The sequence below is a fragment of the Loxodonta africana genome, chromosome 24, assembly GCF_030014295.1.
Source record: "Loxodonta africana isolate mLoxAfr1 chromosome 24, mLoxAfr1.hap2, whole genome shotgun sequence".
NCBI lineage: Eukaryota > Metazoa > Chordata > Mammalia > Proboscidea > Elephantidae > Loxodonta > Loxodonta africana.
In genome coordinates this window covers 17746829-17767366 of record NC_087365.1, presented here as the reverse complement: position 1 = coordinate 17767366, position 20538 = coordinate 17746829, and the positions used below count along the sequence as shown (strand labels likewise).

Below are 20538 nucleotides of genomic sequence, written 5' to 3'. Positions count from 1 at the left end.
AGTACGTGTTCAATAAAGGTTTAATTCATTGATCGATGAGGGAACCAAAGAAGAAAACTGCATGTCGTGGGACAAGGACGAAGGTGACTAAAGGGACAGAACCCCCGGCTCTCCATCTTCCTGTCTCCCACGGACCCTGGGTCTCCCGCCCGCTCGGCAGTCCGACCCCCGGGAGACGCGGGCACTGCGCATGCCCCGTGTCCACGGCCGCCTCCGGGCGCGTCTCCTGGTCGGCACCACCCACTGCTGGTGCCTGAGCTCGAGCGCGCGGCCCCGTGGAGCGTCCCCTGCGTGCGGGTGCCCGCCAAGCCCGCCGGGCGGTGCATCCCCGAGTGCCCGGGCCGGGGCTGGAGGAGCGGGCGCCGGGCCCGGGCGGAGAGCAGCGAGCAGAGCGGCGACGGCGGAGCGCGAGGCGACGAGGAGCGCGGGCGGTGAGTGAAGGCGCCGCGGGCGAGCGAGTGGGTGCCTCCGCGCGTGCGCAGCGCCGGGCCGCCGGGGAGAGGCGCGCGCCCGGCTGCGACCCGGAGGGGCAGAGCGCGGCCGGGCAGGGCCTGGGCTGGGGGGCTGGCCTGGGGCCCGGGGGTGCAGGGAAAGCGGATGCCTCGCCCGGGCTGGAGAGGCGCTGGCCGCGCAGGCGGGGCTTCCCGGAGGGTTGCACGCGAAGCGCGCTGTGCTCGCGCTGGGGTCCCGACGCCCGGGCGAGGGGCCGGGCGGGCTGCGGCCGAAGAGCTCCGGGGCGGGATGAGGCGAGCCCGGTGGGGCTCTGGCCGGTTGCGCGGGCGCCCCCAGGGTGCGCGCGCGGCCCCCCAGGTGGCGAAAGTCCGAAGAGGGGCGCGGCGGGGCAGCCTCGGGGCTGAGCAGGTGGCCGGAGCCGCACCCCTCGCCCGGGGAGGCGCGCGGTGGGAAACTGGAGCAAACTTGCCCCAAGTAACTTTATTGGGGCGCCGCCGGCGGGGCCCGGGGCGGGGCGCGGGCTGGGGGCTCCCGGGCCCGACACCGCGGGCTGGCGCAGCTCCGGCCCCCGCAGGACCCCTGCTAGTGCTGGTGGGCGACCTTGCGGGTCGGGTTCCTCTGGTTATGGAGCCTGTCCTCCAAGTTCTGAGTGGCATTCGTGGCTCAGTCGCTCTTAAAATAGATGAAGAAGTTTGATGTTTTGGTAAGAAGATGTTTGCTCTCTCGGGAAGAGAAGGCGTATGCTGCCTGATCTTTTTGATTTCAAAGAAAGTGTTGTTAGGACATTTCTGGGGGTTCCTATTTATCAACAGCCTATTGTCCTGTATGTGCTTGGAGAAAGCCAGCAAATTCTATTATTAGCCGTAGAAAGACAAAGGGAGATTATAGTGCTTTTTTTTTTTTTCTTCAAACTCCCGCCGCCTCGCCATATCATGTACAGTAGTTTCCAAACTTGGCTGCAGAAAAGAATCACTGGGGAGTTTTTAAAACGTCCCATGTCCAAGTCGCGTCCCAGACCAATTAAATCACAATTTATTAAATTTTTTTAAAAAAAGATCTCCAGTGCAACAGGTTCTAATGTACAACAGAGTTGGACAATCAGTGGTCTAATTGCGGGCGAGGGGGGGGAGACTTCAGTTTCATGAAGTAGCATTCGGTTTGGGATGAAGCTCCGGCTTCGTTTTTCCATGGACAGGAACTCACAAAGGGTGGTTTGTTTCCCACAGGCGAGGGAGGGAAGTATCTCTAATGGTTGAAACTTTAACTGAACTAGGTGACTGTAGCTCCCACATCATTGTTTTAAATTTCTGTTATGATTACCAAGCTTACGTTTCTTGACCTCCCTGTCAAAGCCTAGGGTTTTTTTCCTCGTCCTGCCCCCCCCCCTTTTTTTTTTTTAACCTTCTTCCAGTTTCAAGGAGGATAACTCCTCCCCAAACTGCACTGGCTCTGAAGGGTTACGGTGGGTTCCCATAGTAACGAGTCCTCGAGGGGATGTGGGCGGGCCCTCCTACCATGGGGTTTTTAAATAGGATTTCCTTTTCTGAAGGTTCTGAATCGTACATTTCAGTTCTTGGCCTCAGTGCAGGTAAGGGTGAGCTCTTTCAGTCCCAGGCTTGCTTTCTAAGGTAATTACAGAATTATTTATTAATGCAGTTGCGTCGGGTGGTGATACTGCTAGCAGCTGTGTTGTTCTCCGCTGAATATTCATTTTCCCCAGTTCTTGCACTTAGAACTCTTTTAACCAAGTTTCAAAGTGAGGTGGAAAAGTAGCTTTTAAACGATTTTCCTTTGGGACACACAAACCTAAGAATTGTATGCATCGTTTCTCTATAAAGTCAAAGATACTTTATATTTAAGAAACTTGAAAGGTAAAATATAATACATACATGCTAAAAAGCTTCCGTAATTTGTGGCAGAAATGTCATTAGCGCATTTAAATTGTTTTATTCCTAGGAAGTGCCTTGCCAAAATTGATTCTAAGACGCTAAACCAGTTGTAATGCTATACTTTAGAATAACAAAGGGAAGACCAAACCCAAACCCACTGCCTTGAGTCGATTCCGACTCATAGCGACCCTATAGCATGGTCTACAAATTTGCCCACTCCTTCCCTGTCCCAACACAGACATCCAGAGGAACTCAGTTTTAAACATCGTTCATTGTTGTATGCTGAGTACAATAACTCTGTAGTCATTGAATTTCAGTTTGTCTTGCAAGAAGCTTTTCTGAATAAAATAGTGCAAAAATATGTCCTTTAAGTGCCTTGGGCTTTTTGTTTTTTTTTTTAAATTAAACCTTTCAAACTTTACTATGTAAGCGATGATCAGAATTCAGTCAGTTCCAAAGTGCCTTTACCATTCCAGTGATTCTGAGAGTTGAAGAGGTTTTCTCTTTCATATGTCCCCTGTGTTATATGCAAGTTAAATTTCAGTAAACGGCCACTGAGCAAATTCTGTAAGGCTAATTCTTTTTCCCATTTCACTCCGTGAGACAGGAAAAATGGCAGTGGAAAACCCTATCACTTGATGGGCCTTATGCTTAAACAGTAATGCTGTGCTGCTAACATGGCAACCACTCACTGAATCTTTGCTTTTTCCACCGCTCTTCAAAAAATTTTAATGTTAAACCTTCTCAATTTAATGTGTCTTTAACCTAGTCACCGAGTAACCAATTTCTTGAAAGTGTATTAATGTGTAATCATGAAGCAGTCATGAAACGGTTATAAAGGGTTATTAACCCTCCCTTAATAGTTTTTCAGAAAAGTCTACTCTTGCTACATTTCTGTTACAGCTTTTACAGCACTTCACCATGATTGGTCGAATCTCCAGGTTTCTCCTGACTGAGGCGGTGGCACAGGCCCACTGTGTCAAGCTGCCTACTTAACGACCTTCTTGGGGTGGCAGTAGCGAGCCTTTGCCAGTTTTTCAGGGCTGTGCCCAGGATTTTTAGAGCTATGCGCAAAACCCTGATGGCATAGTGGTTAAGTGCTACGGCTGCTAACCAAAGGCCGGCAGTTCAAATCCGCCAGGTGCTCCTTGGAAACTCTATGGGGCAGTTCTACCCTGTCCTGTAGGGTCGCTATGAGTGGGAATCAACTCGACAGCACTGGGTTTGGTTTGGTTTTGGTTGCCCAAAAACCCATTCACTGAAATTATGAGGACTGGGCACGCATCACGAGACTGAAAATCCTTCCCTCACTGTTCATGGATATATATGCCACTTCCTATAAAAGGAGCAAATCTGCCCTGGTTCAGGGAGCTGGCAGCCTTAGGTCATGAGACCCTTCCTGCCTCCCAGTTTGTAAACTGAATAAACCTTTCTGTTCTTCCAACCCTGTGTCTGGCTGACTTCATTTGCTAATCTGCTTGACAAGAACCTGTAAGTTGATGGCTTCAATTATTGGTATCTCTTCCCCCCTCCCCAAATAAACTACAGTTGAGAATTTCTGTTTAAAAATTAGTTATCCCTGTTGTTGACGTTTTGGAAATTGCTGAAAAACTACTAAGAAAAGAAGAATCACATTTAATCACATCATCTACGAATGCACAATTGTTAGTGCAAAGATGTGCTTCCATTTGGCCCTTTTTATTTGCGTGTATAGAAGTTTTTAAACAAAATTGTTTTAATTTTATCTTCATTTTTAAATACCGCACTGTCATTTAACATTGTATCATGAACATTTCCCATGCGCTTCAATCTTCTTTGAAAGTAGGGTTTTTCATGATGGCTATGGCAAAGTTTATTGAGCTATTTTTCTGTTGTTTGACATGTTTTCATTTTCAGTAGTTGAGAATATAGATATTAAATTGGGTGCAAATCTTAGCTTGTCCACTTTCCAGCTAAGTAGCCTTGATTACCTATTGTTTAATCACATTTTCTTTATACGTAAAGTAGAGATAATAATGGTGCCGGAACTGTTGAGTTTTGGGGAGATGGAATGAACCAAAGGCTCCAAGAGGGTGTGCCAAAGAAAGTAGGCTCAGAATAGCAGACAGACAGGCAGAGCTGGGATAAATGTCCTTCACTGTGTTAGAAATAATCAAAACTCAAAAGAAATTGAAACGTGAGGTTTATTCTGAGCAGTTATTCTGTCTGCATACAGGGAGACCGTTCTGATTCCAGAAACAAACGACTGCTAGAAGTGAGCTAGTTACAGGGAGGCTTGTAAAGAGCAGGGAGAAGAATAAAAGATCAGCCATTGGTTAATCTTACATGATTGATTGAATCCTTCCCCCTCCCCCTTTTACTGAGATCAACTGATAATGTAGTCACAGGGTAATCTCTGGCCCCTGACCCACCAGCAACCATGATATCTTTTGAAATTTAAGTAAGCCTGGCTTCTGGCAAGAAAAAAAAGATTAGCAATCTTGGCTGAAAAAGCCATGGCAGGACTTGGTCAGGAATCTTTACAGTTAGTACTTGGTTTTGTGGATAAGAAAAACCCTAAACTCAAAGTAAGATGCCTGTTAATAATTTTTTTCCTTGACAACCGAAACTCTCAGGGTCTCTTACTTGCTTAAGCTAGATTTATTGCAGCAGAATTCCTGGGGCAGAGGTGAGCCATTTTTATGGCTCTTGAGGCGTGTCGTTGAATTACTTACACGGAGAGTATTCCCCTGCGTGCTGGATGGTCTCCTCATACCACGCCCACACTCTTGTCTTCCCGATTTTTTATGAAAATGTTACTTGACTTGAATACATAGTTTTGGTTAACGAATGAGATTAGTAATTTTTTGTTTTCCCTTTTGGAAATTGTCAATTCTGGTACTTTACCCACCTTATTCTTGTTTTTTTTTGTTTTCTTTAACAGATTTGAAATACCTGTTTTATATTGATAGATTAAGAGCATTGTGCTTTTATGCTCTTAGTAGGGCTCTCCCCCTACCCCCCGCCTCCACAGTCCATTATTTGTGTTTCAGTTCACTTTCTGGTGTTTTCTAAGCAATAAAATATCTTCATTTTTCACGTGCTGAAGTAGATGTGTCCTCATCTTTTGTTCTTTGTGCTTTTTTCTTATAAATGTTTGTGTTTGGAAAGCCCAGAGATGAAGTAAATGAAGCATAAAATTGGGGAATATATTTGGCTTTTACATTGAATCCTGTATCACAGATGGATATGAGTTCATCTATAACCCCTTTCTCTTCCCCAGTTCGCCAGTTCTACCACCACCGTTTGTTAAGTAGTCCATCCTTTCCTCGTTGGTTTTTGGTAGTTTCTTTAGATATTTTAAGATCTTGATTATCTTTGAGTCTCTTTCTATTTTGGGTCTTACTCATCTACGCATTGATTTCTGTTCTTAATGCCATGTCTTTTTTTTTTCCCCCTTCATTTTTCTGTTTACTTGAAAAAGGTTCTTTTTTTTAAAATTTTTGTGAAGATACGTATATAACACATTTACCTGTTTTTTTTCTTGCGTACAATTTAGTGATACTTGTTACATTAATCATGTTGTATGTTTATTACCATAAACAGAAACTCCATGCTTCCTAAACAATTCTTTGCACTTTCTCCCTCCCTCCCAACCCTGGTAACCTCTGATAAACTTTGGTCTCTGCACATTTACTTGTTCTAGGTATTTAATATAAGTGAGATCATTATTTCTTGTTTTGTGATTGATTTACCTCACTTAGCATGTGTTAAACTGCTTTCAAGTTTCTTGAACAGATACCTAGTAGTGGAATTGCTGGGCTTCTATGAGTCAGAATTAATTCGATGGCAACACACCTTTTTTTTTTAATAGTAGTTCTTGTCCCTGGGTGGTGCAAACAGTTAAATGCCCTATTACTAGCCGAAAGGTTGGTGGTTTGAATCCACCCAAAGATGCCTTAGAAGAAAGCCTTGGCGATCTGCTTCTGAAAGGTGACAACCTTAAAACTGTGGAACACAGCTCTGTTCTGAAACACGTGAACCCCACTGCTGTTGAAGTCGATGCCGACTCATAGCGACCCTATAAAAAAAAAAAAAAGGACAGAGTAAATCTGCCTTATAGGGTTTCCAAGGGGCTACTGGTAGATTCGAACTGCTGACCTTTTGGTTAGCAGCTGAGCTCTTAACCATGGTGCCACCAGGGCTCCTGAGACACATGGGGTCACCGTAATTCAGATTTGACTCAACGGCAACTGGTTTGGTTTGATTTTTATGGTAGCCCTATGTTTAACTTTTTGAGAGCCCACCGAAATGTTTTCCATGGTGGCTGTACCGTGTTAATTGTTTATTTAGAATGCATAGGGCAAGTCCCACTATTCTTAGAGAAATAGTAATTATATTCATTCCGTCCTATAGAGTTGCCATGAGTTGGAGTCAACTTGATGGTAACGGGTTAGGTCAGGTCATCTAGATAAATATTACTATTTATAAGTTAATGCGTGCACACAGTTTTAAAAGTCTAGAAGTACTAAAAGTCTTATTATAAAATAAGTGGTTCCTTATCCCCTCCCTTCCCATCCTCTTCTCTCCTTCCCTGTTGCAGCCATTTTGAACTGTTTACTGTTTGTTCTGAGTTTTTCAGTGGGGCCATATTTGTAGGGTCTTTCCTCTTGGGCTGATCAGATTGTTCTGAGAGTGGTGAGTGGTCTTCCAGTGTCCTGCTCTGAGGGAAGGAATCTGTCAGCATTCATAGAGGAATGTGGTTGGCATCTCAACATCCTCTTTGGTAAAGAGTTGTTTTTGAGAAGGGTCCCATGTTCTCACAGTCCTAGGATTTATCTGTTTTATCCTCTTCTGAGAACACATCTCCAGTCTTGCTGGGTTTTGGGATGGTTGGCCAGTGGGCTAAGGTGAGGAGTTGGAAAAGACATCAAACAACCTTTACCTACCTTATTTTAGCCCGCCATCTTTTCGCCCCCAGTTTCTGAGCCTTTTTTGAATTCTGCTGTGAATAAACTGGAATGCTGTTTATCTTTTCCCCATTGCTGGCTTAACATTCTGCTGTTTTTTGGTCTGTTAATAGAACAGTTGCCACTTGTCCATTTGCTTTCCACTCATTGATTTTGTTGTTGTCTCCGTTCCTGTTCCTCAGGTCCTTGGGTCTCTGTTTTCTAGAAGAATCTCTTTACTGTCATTTCAGTAGGATTTAGAGGAAAGGTATAATCAGATGTGTATGTTAAATCTACCTTCTGACCTGGAAAGCTCTGCAGATGGATCCTTAGAACTAAAAAATACCTGATTGAGTTGCATCTTGGTCCTTTATGAAGGACTGCTGTCTGTAGAGGAGTCATCATTCCTGTTAAGGTACATAAAAGGTTATTCATACCTTTATCTCTCACAGCAGAGTTTGGTTGATGTCATGTAAGTCCTAACATTTCCCATTAGGGTATTTCTTAGGCATTTATGTTTTTGTTGCTACTGTGATGGGTTGTTCAAATTGGCTATTGCTGGTACAAGACGGTTGTTGATTTTTTGTGTATTTATTTTATAGCTGGCTCTTATTCTAAGAGCTTTGGAGTTTATTCTTTTGGATTTCCTAGTTATATAATCAACTGCAGGTAATGATACTTATGTCTACTTCTTTCTAATGATTATACCTTTTATTTTTGGTTTTAAAGCAAGTTACACTAGAGTTAGCATCCTGGAATGTTCTAAAATGCTCCTGGAACATTACCAAGTAGTAATGGTATTATTTTTACAGGAAAAACAGAAGTGCAATATTGGCTTTTGGTTTACATAGTACTTTAATAGGACAATGGAAATCTATCGTTTATTTCTGATTTACCTTGAGGTGTTTTTTTTTTTTTCTGTTTTGAAGGGTAGAAATTGAATATTAGCAAATAACGTTTAACGTCTGCAATTTATCATTATTTCTTATTCAATATGCTGATGTGATTCTCAAACATTAAATTGGGGTAAACTCTTATGGATAATTCTTCAGAAAAATGAATTCACATCATTAGATTAAGATATAACATCATACTCAGCGTGTAATCATGCCTTCTTGGGTGAGGTGGGGGAGTAGTCACGAGAGCTTTTTCAAAAGAAGATCTTCTACGTCGGTAAATCCAACTCATCTTCACCACTTGGGCGCACTTGCTGTGAACGGGCATTTCCTCTTCTTTGATACTCTGTCTTCATTTGAATTTGAGGACCCCACACTCTCCTGCTTGCTTTTCCTCCTACACCACTGGCCCACTGGTCTCCTTTTATTTTATTTTTTTTAATCTTTCCTCTTCTCAACAACCTATTAATTTGGAATGTCTCAGGGCTCAGTTTTTGTTGGACTCTCGTCAGAAACAGCCACAGGTCTTAATAAAATACCACATAGGACTCCCAGATGTATATTTCTAACTCGAACATATCTTAAGTTTTTGACTCCTCTATCTCTCCGCTTTTCTGACATCTTCCCTTGAATATGTAAAAGGGGGAAAAAAAAGTCAATTTTAAAGAAGCAAGACAGAATTTCTGACCTTCCTCTGCAAACCTGCTCCACCCACGGCCTGCCCACTTTGGTTAGTGCCAGCTCCATTTTTCAGGTTGTTCAAGCCAAAAACTTCAGTCACCCCTGCTCTTCTCCTCTCGTGCTCTGCATCCAGGCTGTCAACAACTTCTGGTGCTCTATCTTCAGAATGAAGAATCCTGCCTTCAAAATAAATCCAGATTCAACCATATTTGCCACCTTTATTACTAACACCCCTTTTCCAGCCTCTGGCATCTCTGGCCTGGATTATTGCAGTGAACTCTTAATGGGTAATTGGCCTTCTTTCTCCTTCCGTGGCTTCCCCTTAATTTGTTATCAACATAACAACCAGAGTGGTTTCTTTAAAACAGGTCAGATCATTACAAAAAAAAAAAAAAACCCTCCAATGGCTTTCCGTCTCACTCAGAGTAAAAGCCAGATTCCTTGTGATTCACAAAGCAGTGCATAGTCTGGTTTCCACTAACTGACCCGTCTCCCACTTTTCTTCCTCTTGAGCTTTCCACTTCAGCCATCCTTGCCTCCTTCTGTTCCTGGGACGCATCAGGCATGTTCCCGCATTTAGGCCGCTGCGTTATTTTTTTTTTCCTCTGCTTGTAATCCTCCCAGTATATTCATGATCAACTTCCTTACCTCCTTCAAGACTTAACTGAAATATCCTTGTCAATGAGGATTACGCTGTTGCTCATTGCAAGCAGCACCCTGTATTTTTCTTGCAGTGCTCGACTTCTTTTTTCCATAATATCCATTACGTTCTAAATTACTGTATAATTTACAGACTGACTAGTTATGAATTGCCTGTCTCACCCCTACCCCTGCTAGAATGTACATTCCATGAGGTATTTTATTTGTGTGCTCATTAGTATGCCCCAAGTGCCTAGAACAGTGCCCGGTACATAGAAGTGATGAATAAATATTTTTTGAATGAACGAATGTAATCTCCCCTCTCTTTTTTGGTGAATTTCTCATAAAGCAGTATATGCATAGTCCTTTGGCTTTTGTGGACTTGGGGATCCAACATGGATGATTTAGCTACCCATAAGCAATGGAGAAGTTTCAATACATCTGATAACATAATGGAGATAATAATTTATAGAGTGGCTGTCATGGATTGAATTGTGTCCCCCCAAAATATCTGTTAGCTTGACTATACCATAATTCCCAGTATTGTGTGATTGTTCGCCATTTTGCCATCTGATGTGATTTTCCTATGTGTTGTAAATCCTATCTCTATTATGTTAATGAGGTGGGGTTAGCGGCAGTTATGTTAATGAGGCAGGACTCAATTTACAAGATTAGGTTGTGTTTTAAGTCAATCTCTTTTGTGACATAAAAGAGAAGCTAGCACAGAGACAGAGGGACCTCCTACACCAAGAATGAAGAACCAGGAGGGGAGCAAGTCTTTTGGACTCAGGGTCCCTGAGCTGAGAAGCTCCTAGACCCACCCAGGAAAAGATTGATGACAAAGACATTCCCCTAGAGTTGACAGAGAGAGAAAGCTTTCCCCTGGAGCTGGCACCCTGAATTCAGACATTCTAGCCTAATTAGATTGTGAGAGGATAGATTTCTGTTTGAGCCGTCCACTTGTGGTATTTCTGTTATAGCAACACTAAATAGCTAAGACAGTGGTTATGTGGATTAAATTAGAGACTGTAAAGTGCTAAACTGGACCAGTATGTACTACCAAGTCACTTAACTCTCAACAAAACCTGGCCAACTGCTCCCATTCACATCTGAATGATATGAATTGTATTCTACACTATCCTGTCTTTGGATTTCAGTGTTTGACCAAGAGTAGACAGTGCAGTCTCCTGGGAGCTTTTCAAAATACTTATATGCCTGGACTCCCTGGTAAATATCAGTGATGTACTGCTATTATTTTTTTTGTTCTTTAACCAGTCTGCAAGTGTTTTTCTCTTGAAATAAAAACATTTGTTTTGTACGCTTATGCTTTCTTGCTGTTTCCTTTGTTTTGTTTTTGTTTTTTACCTTCTTTCGTGATTTGAAACCCAAACCCATTGCTGTTGAGTTGATTCTGACTCACAGCAACCCTATAGGACAGGGAGCTGCCCCGCAGAGTTTCCAAGTAGCGGTTGGTGGATTCGAACTGCTGACCTCTTGGTTATAAGCTGAGCTCTTAACTGCCACGCCACCAGGGCTCTAGTGATTTGAAGGTAGGCTATTTTTTAACTCTGTTGTTGTTGTGAGTTGTTATCAAGTCAGTTCAGATGCGTGGCGACCCCATGTGTGCAGAGTAGAACTGTTCCATAGGGTTCTCAAGGCTGTGACTTGTCAGAAGCACGTCACCAGGCCTGTCTTCCGAGTCTTCCCTGGGTGGGTTTGAACCACCAACCTTTTGGCTAGTAGTTGAGCACTTAACCATCTGAGCCACTCAAGAACTCTGTTCTTAACTCTCCTAGTTGTTATTGGTAAGATGCTCAGAGATTTTCTTTATTCTCTGATCAGGGAAGCACAAGACAAACGGAGTCCTTTGCTTCCCTTCTGTGTTAGTAGATAAGAAGTTGACTGTACCCTGATTACGTGTCTTAAGCTTTTCTTACCCTACTTTTGTTTTTCTTACCAGAAATTTGGTTAAGACACTATTATTAAATTTAACTTTTCACATTTAAAAATATTCTTCTAAAATGATTAATGTCCTTTGCGTCAATCTTATATCCATATTTACAGCAATTTGCTGTAATTTGACCTTTCTTGTGACTTTAATTTTACCGCACATTCCTGTCGTGTGTGATGTCCTCGAGTAGTTTGTTTCAAGTGCACCTGGGATGGTTTAGGTGGAATGTTCTAGGACAGCTAGATACAGAGAGTCTTGTCTGTATCCTCATATGTGGAAGGGAGTTTGAGTAAATGGAAAGGTTTTGAATTTCTACTTTTTTTCAAATTTTGGTAGGAATTTCTTTGTTTTCTGGCATTTGGTATTTTAGAGGAGACGTCTAAGGCTGTCTTTTTTTTTTCTCTTCTTTTTTCCCCTCTGTGGATAACCTCCTGATCTACCCCATTCTTTGTCTACCTGGTGGTAAAATCTTAAATTATTGATCAGCCTGTGCCAGCAGTATCTTGAGTAAGTAGCTGTCAGACATAGAATTAAACATCCCCAACGATGCAGAACTCACTGCTGCTTGGCTTAGCTTAGTCTAACATCCTTGGACAGTTCCAATTGTTGGAAATGTTCTTTATGTTGAACTGCAAATAGTCAGTCCTTCTTTACCATCCACCTATTGATTCTATTTCTGGTGTGATTACCATTTAGCACCTGTCTAATTAGACTGTATCATTTTACCTCGTGTGTTAAGGACATCTCTCAGGTTCCCCTTGAGCCTTTTTCATCTGAGATCCTCACTAAAACACTTCTCCTGTAAGGTGATTCTGAAACCTTTCAGAGTCACAGCGAGGCATATAACTAACTGCACAGGATAATAGACCCACAAGATCAAAGGTTCTCAGCCTTTAGGTCCCTGACAAAGAGTACATTGCAGCCATTCCCACAGCAGTGATTATAGCAGTCATTTTAAAGTTCTGTTTACAGTGTTTCTAGAATTCTTAGTATCCTTCAAATCCAAGAGTATTTCAAAGGCACCAGAGTCCTTTTCCTTCTCTTTCTTTTTAGTAGAGTAAGATATGTTTATAGGATGTGTACTGTTAGAACTGCAGTGCAAGTAAATGATGTCATTTCTGAGTAAAAGATGATTATTTTGGAGATAGTATAGGCAGCCAGATAATATAAAATACCCCCAAACCATGTTGTGTCTCTCTCTCTAGAAATGTGTAAACTCTGTGGTGAAGTGAGCTCCTTTATGTGGCCTTTTGCTTTGGTTCTTTGGAAAAAAATCATCTTGAGAGAGATTTCCCCTAAGCACCGAGGAGTTAGCTTTGCCCTAGTTTTCTACCCTAAAGGGTTTGTTACTTTTGTCCAGGTTCCTAGGTAAGCTGTAAACAACTCATGGTTTGATGCTTTTTGTCTGGCTCTGAGTTGTAGCCTGCATTGTGATTGGTATGCACCTTGCAGGGATTGGTCAATATTTATGCAAATGAAGTATCTGTGGCCTACTGGAGAAGAGGGCCACATCAATTTGTGGCCCCTGCTGGAAGGGACCATACCTTGAAATTGACCATTGCTGTATATAAGCAGCCAACCCCGCAGAGGCTTTTAAGACAGAAAGAAGCCAGAAGTGAAACAAAAGCAGAGAGAGAGAAGCACGGAACTTCCTAAAAAAGCTGTAACGGGTCAAGGGCTGTAACACTGAAGACAACGACAGGCCTGGAAGGGGACCAGTGGCAGAGCTGGTGGTGACAGGCCTGGAAGGGGCCCTGCTGCAGTCAGTAGCGATAGCAAGGCAAAGAGGAGCCTGTCCTCAGGGGGCTGAGAGGAGCCTATCTTCAGGGGACCCAGAGGAGACCTGCACGGCTGAGAGAACGGCCTGCTTACTTGCATGGCCAGGAGTTGCTGAGAGAGCTGTCCTGCACTGAAGAAGGGAGGGATGTGGTCTCCTCTTCCGGGGAGCATTCCGGACTTTGCCTGTGTGCTTCCTGATCCTGAGTTATAGACAGTTGATCTCATCCCAAGTTGTACTCTGTTACTTTCTTAATAAACCACTTAACCATAAGTATGGTTTGTGAGTTGTGTGTGGCCATTGCAATGGATCATTGAACCCAGCAGAGAAGCTGAGAGTGCCGTGGGAGGGATACCTGGTGTCAGAATTGGTAAAATGGTTGGAGAGTGGAGGTATGTCTGACCTCTACCTCATAGGAACCAGTCCTGGGCTGATCTTGGTTTGCATTATCATGGGAATGGCCAAGACTGGGTAGTGTTTTGTTCTGTGGTATTTGGGATTGCCATGACTTGGCCGACCAACTCGATGGCAGCTAACAACACTAAAAACAAAACAAAACACTACTACCGTACGTATTAGAAATAAAATTTCACAAGCACGGCTGTTTGGAATGCATCTACCTAATGAATTTGCCTTGAAACTGATTAATGTTGGTCTGTAATTTATTCTTCTGTGGACTCATTCTTCTGAAAATACCACTATTACAAATTTATTTTATATTGAACCCTAAGCAGTCAGTACTATTGGCCAAGACTGAATGGAAAGCATTGACCTCCCTTTCTGCTGCTGAACCACAAAATTTCCCTCAGTTTAGGCAATTAAGAATAGCCCAGTTGAAAAACACATCTTGTTTTTGTAGTTACTACACCTGTGGGTTTTTTTTTTTTTTCCCCCTTCCCTGTCTCATTTCTCCTATTTATCCAGTTTGTTTTTTTTTTTTTGGTAAGTGGTTTGCTTACCAGCAAACATACCTATTCTATAGTGAGGCATCGATTTTGGCCCTTAGCTATTCATGTGCTTTAGGTCTCCATGAATAGGCAGGGGCTCCACCTATTTCTGTCTGTGGAAAATACAGTGAAAAGTCAAGTGTAATAAAGTTAAACCACTTGTAGATATGTTATTGGGGAGTAGCATCTACATTCCTAGAAAGTCTGAAAAATGATAAAATTCTTAATTAGGGTTGCAGCAGGCATTTCTTCCCCAAATAATTTTATTGCTAATTTTTAAAATGATGAGAAGCTACCCAGAAGTACCTCCTTCTGCTCAAGGTACAGGTTCAAACAGCCTCCAAACAGCTGTGCCACTTGATCTTGCTTTCTCTTGTAGACCCTCACCTCCTACGCTAGAGACACCAATACCGAGGGGGTGCACCCCACCTGCTCCTGTGACCTCGGGAGATAGGGTGTGGAAATGCGTGAACCTGGGACCCAGCTGTTGGAGAACAGGGCTTTCACCTGACTGGGCAGCAGAGAGGCTAGGCAGTGGCGGGAGAAAGCACACATAGAAGTCACTTCCGATGCCTAGGAAGTCAGCCTCTCATGGCTGTGATCTTTTAGAAGTAGATCACAAGACTTCTGAATTGCCTCTGGATGGATTCGAACAACCAGTCTTTTGGTAGCTAAGCATGTAACTATTTGTGCCACCCAGGAATTCCATTTTACTGTGTAAGAAGGTTTTTACTATTGTATAATATCCAAGAAGGCTTTAAAAATGTATGCTGGAGGGGAGGTAGAATCTGCCTAGTGTGTCTTTCTTTAAATGAAAGAAAAAAGTGAACAACAGATCTTTTAAACTCTGGCAGCCATGCTTTGTATGAGAGAATAGCAAAGATTGCTACTTCTAATGCTCCCAGAAGAGGTGATACAGGAGAAAGACGTTTTCCGAGCAATCGAGTGATTTGCTTTTTTTCTTGTTGGTTTATGTGGAGTTTCTAGGGTCAGTCACCTGCTCAAAGTACATTGAATTTTTCACAAGTTCTTCAAAGGGGATGTCAGTTGATTATCTTTTTCCTTACATTCAGTGAATGTAAGGTTGGGTCCATCCCAAGATGCGAAACAATGTCATGGAACACATAGAGCATTAGCTCCTTGACTGCTGTTAATTTTTGCAGCAGAACTTGTCATGTTTTTCTTGGGTCCCATAATCTTTCTGCTTACTGCTCAAAAACATATTTTTGGAGTTAAGGGTTGACAGTCATGCTCTGTGAATTATTACTCTTTCCCTAGGAGAGTGAACCAAAAAGCAGGTATGTGTGGAAACGTGGCCGGGATTATTTATAGTTTGTTTTTTAAGAACCTTTTTGTTAAACTCCTCTAGCGGCTTACCTTCACATGTGCGATAAAATCCAAACTCCTCATGGTGCCATGCATCAGTGCTACTCACAGTTTATGGTCTTGGGACCCTTTTATACTCTCAAAAATTACTGAGAAGCCCAGAGAACTTTTGTTTATAGGGGTTCTATTTATAACTATTTACTGGAGTAGAAATGAAAACAAAGATTTAAGTATTTATTTACTTAAAAATAAATACATGTTTTTGTTGAAGTATATGAAGAAAATCTGGCCACACACAGATCTGTAGCTGGAAAATGAAGTATTTTAATGGCCTTTCCATATAATTGTGGATATTTTTCTTTGCTACCTCGCAAAAACTCGGTAAGTGGTATTTTCTTAAAGGTTAATTGCCGTGTGGAAACTAAGACCCTATCAGTGAACTTTTCATACTACTGTTACATTAAAATCCATTGGTCTGTCTTGTAGTGTGAATGGATCTTTTGCCCATGTATGATTTTTGTAACGTAATGCACCGTCGTTAGAAAACGTTGGTTCACTGAGTTACGCAGACCTTCCAAATATTGATGTTTCATTATGCCTTATTAAAAAAAATCATACTCATTTAACGTTACCACCTAGCTCATCAGAACAGTCTTTAAGTATTGCGAAGCTGTCAAGCTCATGTGATAGAATCGAGGTTTCCGAAACTTGAATTTTTGCTTGAAGGGTTGAATTTTATCATCAGCAATAAATAATGTCAGTTTTCCTTGACATAACAAGCTCACTTCATTCGTTTGTGAGAAAATGTTTGCCAAACACTAAGTCTAAGTAAGCGTACTCTGCCGGTCATTCTTTTCAGTAATGATGGTGCTCCATGAAAGAGGCGCCTGGTTTGGCTGCTAACAAACGGCGCCCAACGTTTTTCTTGAGACAACCATTCTATTTTAGTTTCCCTGGAAATGCTTTATGTGTAATTACTGTTTGATCCCACAGAATATAAGATGTGTATTCAAGGGTCAAGGTTTAATAAAGTCAGCAGTGTTCACTGCTGCATCTCCTGGAGATTCCCCATGGATCGGTACATTGATCATGGCAACGGAGTGCACAGTACCTACTCTGCAGTCACCCAGGCCATTTCACCACTATACTATACCCAAATCCATCCTGGTGCGGGTGGGGGAGGGATGGGGAGGTAAGGTGACCTGACTTCAGTGTCGTGCTCCCTTTGCTGCCCAGGGTCCAGTGGAGTGAGCTTCAAACAGCTGAGGAACCAGCAGCATCAATAGTGAAAAGAACAAAAAAAAAATCACAGAGCCGGGCTGTGGACCAGTCATTATGGTTTGGACCTGTTGGAGGAAAACATACCTTTCCCCTTTGGAGCAAATGGCCCCTCCGTGGGGGTTATGGATCACCACCACCAGACATTGCTGGGTGGGCACAAGGTTTCAGAGGGATTCACACAGATGCCTTCCTAACTGGTGCAGTTCAGAGCTGCTTAAAATGCTTCATATTTTTAAATGATGTACACTTCAAACAGTAAGTACAACACATAATGTATTTACCTCATCCCGCCTTCCAAAAAGTACACTTTCATAACCAGTTATATTTGTTTGAAAATTCAAGTTTTTTTTTTTTGGCCAACCTGTCACTTTAAAACAGTTTGTTTACATTATCCACCCCACTAACGGTTTTAAAAATCATCGCTGGTGGTAACAGTTTGCTTTCAAAAACTCACCAGCCCGCCAGAAACTTTCCATCCGTAGCCAGAATATCCAGCTATTCCACTATTGATATTTCCTCTTCATTTATACTTATTTCAGTAACGTGATGGCATATACAGAGAGGGCGGTTGAGGTTTCTTTATTTTTGACATAAACCAAACCCTGATTACATCAGGCCCTAGTTCTTAAGTAAAATGCGAAGTGGAGACACACACGTTTAAGGAGTGTTCCTTTCTCTCTGTGCTCACGCTCTGCCTCGGCCGCTTCTAGCAGTGTGGCTTGTTTGCAGGGTAGGTGTGAGTTTTCCACTGCTCACGCACTCAGCCCTGCACACACAAGCCTGTCTTATTACTTTGTTTGAAGATGGGGTGTGCCTAATCTAGTGGAAATTCATCCATTTGGTTTCAAGTACAGACGAGACACATTTCAAAGCCACACATAAAAGTCTTTTTAATTACCCATTTTTTTTTTTTTTTGGATTATTCATATGACTGCTTTCCTCCTTTAATGTGAATTATTGAGAATTTATCATACTCCAGTTCATTAAATCACTAAAGTTCTTTACTGGTGCTAAAAATAAATATGCCAGACCATGAATTGGGAGGTTGATAAAGGCAGCTTTGTCCTAGTAACTGAAGCTTGTTCCTGGTTAACCCATGTTTTTCTGGATATATGAATATATGGTAGACATCTAATGAAGCAGAGCTTTGCCTTGAGCACATGTATGGGCTTGCTTTAAGTCAAGCTTTAGTATTTTCAGTTGGCCTCACTGCAAGGTAACTGGAATATTAAAATACCACATTTGTGCTTAGGCATGTTCAGCAGAGCCCCAGGACACACTTAATAGATGTCTAGGTCTTTACCACTGTACTCCATCCAATCCTGCAACTCAGATGGCTAGAAACATGATAAAGCTCAGAGGCTGGAAGCATTTTATCTCAGGACCAATTGAGACCCACAAATGTAATATAGGGTTCTAGATGGATTTGGTGATGTGTGGGCTTAAACCTTCCTGTTACTTAACGATTAGAAGTCGGGTGTGTGGGTTTGGAACTGTTAACTCTTGTTAGAGACATACTTACAGACCTCAGAACTCACAGTGTAATTAGACAACATAACCCCGAACCCAGTGCTGTCCAGTCGATTCCGACTCATATAAGGCAAGACGAAATGTCGAAAGTGAAGTGCTGCAGTTGCGTACCGAATGGGAGCAGTCATCTGGGCAAAGCCCTGGAAAACCTTTGTTGCCAAGGTGGTGGTCTTTGGGCTGCATCAGGAAGGATGCAGGCTTTTGGTGGGCAGGATTGTGGGGTAGAAAGGGCCGGGAGGATGGCACAAGGCAAGGCCTTGAGGCAGGAGGGCAGTGGGCTACATTCGCCGTGTGGGGATAGTTGTGTTTGCAGGGTGGGTGAATGAAGAGGACAAGTCACAGAGCTAATGAGGAGTTGGAGCCAGGTCATGGAGATCCAGGATGCATTGCAAGGCTTCCTATCACCGAGAAAGGCAAGATAGGAATTTCTTCTCTTCTCCTGGATAGATGCTTGACCCGTGTTCCTCTGGTAAAAAGTAATAGGAGAAACCACCCTCAGTTCAATAATGGAGCCCTTCCCAGAAGAGGAGCACAGAGGATAGCTAGTTAAGACCTGGCCATGTGTCGTTTAATAAATATCCCTTCTTGTCTCCTTTTAGATGTTCTGTTTTAAATTTTACAAGATGGTATTAACAGATACTGATATCAACCTGGCCTCCTAAACTAGAACTTTGATGAGGTCATGGCACCGTACAGTAGAGACCTGACCCAGATGTAGCGTTTGATCACCGTTTCCAGGGATTGTCAGCTCTTTCTTGGTCTTATTCATCATCCTCATTACCAAGGATCTTGTATGAGACTGTGTAGCTGCCAACCATGGTGAATGGTTGCTTCCCTGTGTGTTATTAAAAACAATAAACCCACAGTATTGGCAGTTGTGTTGCCACTCTTTGAAGATATATTCTGATGTTGATGCTTTTAATCTGCTCGTTAGAGTTAAGTTACACATGTAAACACTGCCTATTACAAGATGATGCAGAGATTGGAGAAACCCAAATTTAAGAACATTTCTATGAATAGTTCTGGCTTTCTGAGACTTATTTGAGCATTATTTTTAAGAGCAATTAAATTATTTTATTCTATACTGCTGGGTGGTACAAGTATTGACCTACTTGTACAGTAGTACTTAATTAAGAAAAAAAAAAAAATTTTGGCTGAGTATATTACTAGAATTGAATTTTTGTTTGGAATACCTTGTTTTCTTAGTTCTGGCACATGGGACCAAGCTAAGTATAGAGCCTCCTGAAACTTTTATGCCGATTACAGCAGCGCGAGCAATGGAAGCAACAGGGACTACGTTATCCATGCCAAGTAATTATTACTGAACCAAATAAAGAGTTTCTGAATATTTCTCGGTGCTGATATAGTTAAGGTCATGCCAAGATTTGCAGTACAGGTAGTCGCAATTTATGACAGAGTTCTGTACGAAGGACTCCATCCTTAAGTTGGTTCTGACGTAAGTTGAATTCCTGTTACTTTTTTTTTTAGTATTCATTATTACTGCATTTTATTATCAGTTAACTTTATAAATCTTCCAATCTTTGAACATCTGCGAGTGAACACCTAAGGCTGGTTAACATCAGCAAGTTACGCACTGTAGTATTGTATGTAACTACGTATTTCTAACAATAGGATGTACAAAAAAAAACAGACGTAACTCAAATACTTCGTAAGCCGGGGACTACCTGTACAGTGTGCCTTTATGTCTTTCACAGCAGTCATGGGAAAATGTATATTTTAATGCTAATTACAAGTAGCATGAAACATATATGTGTTTTTAATTTGGACTTAGAATAGATTTTACTTTGAATTTTTGCCAGAAGTTGGTTTTATAATAGCCCTCTGTCACAGGCTTCTAATTCTAGTTGAACTTTTTGTTAGGGAGTTACTGTGACTCCGTCTAGAATGTGCGTCTTTAATTTTCACTGGTGATATCTTCTCCAGAAGAAGATATGTTAGAATTTGGGTGTCCAAGTATCTTGTAACTTCACATGTATTTGTGTTTTCATATAGCAGGGTTTCTCAGACTTCAGCATAGCAGACCTCTTATTTTCAGATACTGCGTTGTGTGACTAAAATAACTGTATTTCATTCTAATCACATACAATGTAAAAGTAAAGTAAGGCATTTTGTTAAATAGTAATTAATTGAGGTTCTTGTGGATGGTCTTGACTAGTGATGGTCAAATGTAAAATTGGTAAGTGGCCTTTTCTATGTGGTTTTGCTAAAATAAGAAATGG

The 20538-nt window shown here is 42.2% G+C and overlaps 1 protein-coding gene across 1 annotated transcript in view; it reads left to right on the top strand.

Moving 5' to 3' along the window:
- Positions 1-343: 343 nt before the first annotated feature.
- BTBD3 (BTB domain containing 3) overlaps positions 344-20538 on the top strand; it is a 45076-nt gene continuing 24881 nt past the window's right edge. The window contains exon 1 of the mRNA XM_023550010.2: positions 344-431. The gene's annotated coding sequence lies outside the window, so the exon portion shown is untranslated. The remainder of the gene's footprint in view (positions 432-20538) is intronic.